This window comes from Condylura cristata, unplaced genomic scaffold (genome assembly GCF_000260355.1).
Source record: "Condylura cristata isolate star-nosed mole 26May11 unplaced genomic scaffold, ConCri1.0 scaffold00014, whole genome shotgun sequence".
Lineage (NCBI taxonomy): Eukaryota > Metazoa > Chordata > Mammalia > Eulipotyphla > Talpidae > Condylura > Condylura cristata.
In genome coordinates this window covers 7,060,172-7,064,806 of record NW_004567115.1, presented here as the reverse complement: position 1 = coordinate 7,064,806, position 4,635 = coordinate 7,060,172, and the positions used below count along the sequence as shown (strand labels likewise).

Here is a 4,635-nt window from a genome sequence, read left to right as displayed (position 1 = left end):
ACAGGCCAGAGGTGTGGTGGGTGAGAGGATTCACCAGAGACAGAGTGGGGAGCAGAACAGGCAGATTGACAAAGTACACTGTTGAGGGGAGCAGCCCGCTGGTCGGGAGAGGTCTGCGGCACCATGTGGGTCAACTCCCTGGCGGAGGGATCCAACTCATGCTACGGTGGCCTTAACCCATTGCGCCACCACAGAGAGCCCAAGAGTAAGTTATATTTTAAGAGGATATGGATGGCTTGTCAGAAAGACCACAGTACTTGGTCTTGAAGACAGGAGCTAAGGTATGAGAATTCTGAGCTATAAAGATGGAAGGGCTTGGGTTCCTGATAAAGTTACCAAACTATCAAACCTACCAAGTGACCCTTCTACCCTGGATTTCTTAAGATTAGAGAGTTCTTTTAGGATTTTGTTTTGCACTGATAGCTAAATTTCTGCTTTGTAGCCAAATTGTTTATTTAAAGAATAAAAAGGAGAGGAAAGAAGAAAAACAAAAGCTAGAGTGATACAATTCAGCCTCTACAGAAGGGTGTGCCAGGTCTACGTTGCTACCAGAGCCTCAGAAGTGAGAGATCCGAGGTGCGGCTAGAGGACTCCCTGCAGGAGCAGGGTGCATCCCCCATCTATGACTGGCAGAACTTCCTTTCTGCCCTCTCTGCTCACAATAAATCCCCTCAACACCCTGAGGCCAGTTATCCAAGTGACAGGTAAGTGCTACTTAGGGCACACAAACCATGAGCAATGCACAAGATAAAATTCTGAATAGTCATCATTGGAAGATTTTTTTTTTTTAACTTTCTTACCTGAATTTAGACTTTAATGTATGATATGAGACACAGTATTTGGGGGTTCAGAATCTCCAGCAATGGAATTAAAGTAGTTAATCGCACCAACCCTGAGACCAACCTACCTAAATTTGAAATCTGTTTTGTCACTTGCTAGTTGTATGATCTTGGGCGAGTTGTTTCACTTGGAGTGGGGAGAGCTCAGTTTCTCTACTCATAAATATAGGGGTAATGATGCTAATAATAGCTCTGACCTCTTAAGGGTGTTGGAGGTTTATATTATATATAGAGAGAGCAAGTCTCACACACACACACACACACACACGCACACACACACATAGAGAGTTGTGGTTGTACCTGGTACAAAATAAGTGATACATATTTATAAGTCATTAGTGTTATTATTGTTAGGACCTCTAAATATCTGTGTGGCCCTGGCTCTCTGCCCCTTGACCCAAGGCCCCTCAGAGAGAAACCTCTGGGTTTTATGGTGTGGAGCTGTGAGCTTCCGTGCCTGTACCTCAGGTATGATCCCGGAGAAAGAGTAGGCCTGAGGCTATGGAGAGTCAGCTTGACTTCCGTCTGCTCTCTGTCGGGTTCACAAGAGTCGACTGTGAACCACGTTCACTGGTTAGAGAGTTTCTGTCGGTTATACCAGAAGAGTGATCTTGACTGGGATGTTTACCTGATGAAGACCCTGCCTAGGTGTGTGAAGAATTGCTCTTGCTCATTTCTAATCTGAATAAAAATGCAGTGCTCTGGACCTCTGCACATCTTGAACTAATTTCTTCATGTTTGTCCAGCCATTGGAGTAAAGTGAATAATAACTCTTCTTATAAGTAGTCTTGAAAGACAATTAAAATAGTGGGTCTTTTCCTACTGAAAAGTAATACAAGGTGGGCCCTCCCTGGTGGCGCAGCGGGTTAAAGCACAACACTAAGAAGCTTAAGCCACTTCCACAAGAGTTCGATCCCAGCCTGCCCCGGAGGTAACCACATGGCGTGGCAGACCTCTCCTGACCCGCCCGCTGCTCCCCTTAGCAGTGTACTTCTTCGATCTGCCTGTTCTGCTCCCTACTCTGTGTCTGGTGAATCCTCTCACCCTCCACATCTCTGGCCTGTACCCAGCTCTATATGAATAAATGAATAAATCTAAAAAAAAAAAAAAAAGGTAATACAAGATGAAACAAGTTAGGTTATGAGTTTGTAATTGCTGAAATTGAATGGGTACAAGGTGGGGGCAGGACACCTAGCACCATTTTCTTCTATTTTTATTTATGTTTTAATTTTTCCAGGACAAAAGGTCCAGAAACAAGCACAATATATTCATTGTATAAAATTGGTAAAACAAACTAAATACAAAACTGAACATATTAATCACTGTCTTGAAATAAACACTGTTGGTATTTTGGTGAATATATTTAGTAGTTTGATTATATGTCTGGCGAAGCTGGTATGTATGTGTGTGTGTGTGTGTGTGTGTGTGTGTGTGTGTGATAATCTGATTTCACTTAATAGTGTTTACAGACATCTTGCCATGTCAAAATAATGCCTTAGTAATAATGCATTTCCTACCATAAATGTGTCATAATTAAACAAATCTTCTGTTTTTATCATTTTGTCCATGTTACAAATAATCCCATAATGAATATCCTCGCAACATCCTTTATTATTTATCATTGTCCTAGGTTAAACTCTTAGAAGTGGAATTTCAGGGTGCAAATAATTCTGAGGCTTTTTTTTCACCTTCCAGAAGGTTGTAGCAGGTCACACTCCAAAGATAAGATAATAGAAGATAAACAGCACCAGGAGGTTAAGAGCCAGCTGCTAATCAAACCTGACTGTCAAGGACAGGTACCACTTGTATGCCTCTCATTTTTATTAAGAAAATAGAAAGAATGTAATTCTAAACTTCTAAATACAGTTTAGATCTTATCTGATCCTCGAAGGTTCAGCCCTAGGATAACACCGTTAGTCAAAAACTTTCTGGAATTTCTGTGTTGCAGAAGAGCGATTGTGATAACCACAGTCCTAAGAATAATAAGCTAACATCCGTGCACACTTACTCCTTGCTTTCCACAAATTTATCATTTGATCCCCTCCAACCCTATGGTTTTGGTACCATTATATCCCCATTTTTTCATTCAAATTAAAGGGACACTAAGAAGTGAAATAACTGGAGCGAGAAACACAAGATGTACTTCTAAGATCCTAGCTTCAAATCCAGACATATCATGTCTAAAACCCAAATTCAACCGTAGATTATTAGCACATTCCTTATTTTTAACTGTGGAAGTGAAATTTAATCTATAAATTCCTGTGGGTCAGAAGGGTCCCCACCCAGTTTTCCTGGGGCATCTACGTGACTGGAATCTTGTGCCACCACCCACCCCTGAGGTTGTCGCTGTTCACCTCCCCTAAAGGAAGGATTTTTATCTAACTTCAAAGTTTTTAAACTTGTTTTCTGATTGATGATACTAAGGACTATACTTGAAGCTACTCTTCAAGCCCCAGGAGACAAATTCCTCTGTAATCTGTTCAGATTTGGAAGTACAAACTTTTAGGTCTTCAGTAGCACTGGAAATAACAGACACCCACCAATTGTACATTGTGAATGGATATTAATTGACAACTCTTCCTGGGGTGTTCCTGTCAGAAGAATCCTGGCTGTATCTGAACTATTATTTGCTCAAAACAATGACAGCGCTCACAATAATGATGAGGAAAAAATTGCTGGACTAGAAATAATGCAAGCATGCAAATAATCCCCAGATCTCTTTGTAACAAACCAATGCAGAATTTTTAAACTCTCTTCCTTGAGGCTTCGAAGATGACAAAACAATGAACCAAGTCACCTAGCCAGAGACAACACCCTCATGTAAGGGAAGACAGACAAGTGACCCATTTATTATAAAAGTCCCTTCATTTCAACTTTTTTCCCAGACCTAACCTACACTTAGAATTCTGAAAGAGAATGTGGTCATTGAAAAAACGAGACAGTCACCAGCAGATTACAATCTCATAATAATACAATGTTTCTGCCAGAAAGGAGCACCCCACCTCATGAATCATCCAACCACTATTCTTTGTTAGGCTTTTTCTCAGCTTGTTTCCTTAGTTCTATCAATTGCCAGACTTTTTTTCTGCTTGAGGTAAAACAAACAAACAAAAAATCTCATTTTAAGTTAATCCCTCCATCTCCACTGCCAAAGCCTGCCAGCATCACAAACCATTTGAGGTAAAATATATCTTGAACATCTATAGCAAAATTAGAGGGGTAGTTCACAAGTGCCTCAATACCTCTGGGATATCACACAGTTCACTTGCCATAGGGTAGTTGCTAAATTGCCCACTTCTGATTGAAGTTCAAAAGGCAAATTAAGAAGGTTATTAACAAAGCCAGCCAGATACACTGGCCCAGCCCCTGCAGAGGACAGAAAGGAGGTTTCTCAAAATATTAAAAATAGATACATGGTATTGTAACAGGGTGGTCCCCAGGAAAAGGGGAAGTCCAGGTTCCCTACCCCACCCAGAAGGAGGGTGGAGCTGAGCAGAGAAGAGAAGGAGTCTGAGGAAGAAGAAAGCAGGATGAAGAGCAAGAAGGAGATCTGAGGAAGCTACCTGGAGCAGAGAGACATGTGATGAAGAAACCGTGCTTATTTCTTGACCCTGCGCTGGTTAAAACAGATGTGGATAAGGGACCTGTGGGGAGGTTGACTATGGCAACTTTTATCTTAATTTTGATTTTGCTCTTTTCCAGCCAGAAGGTGCTTTAGTCTTGTGGCGGGCTTCAGGCCCTGCCACAATCCCCCAATCCCTTTTGGGTAGCCTTTGACCCACAAAGGGATGGGTAA

The 4,635-nt window shown here is 41.5% G+C and overlaps 1 pseudogene; it reads left to right on the top strand.

The window, feature by feature from the left end:
- The first annotated feature begins 227 nt into the window (after positions 1 to 227).
- Positions 228 to 4,635, top strand: part of LOC101632124 — a 28,908-nt pseudogene continuing 24,500 nt past the window's right edge.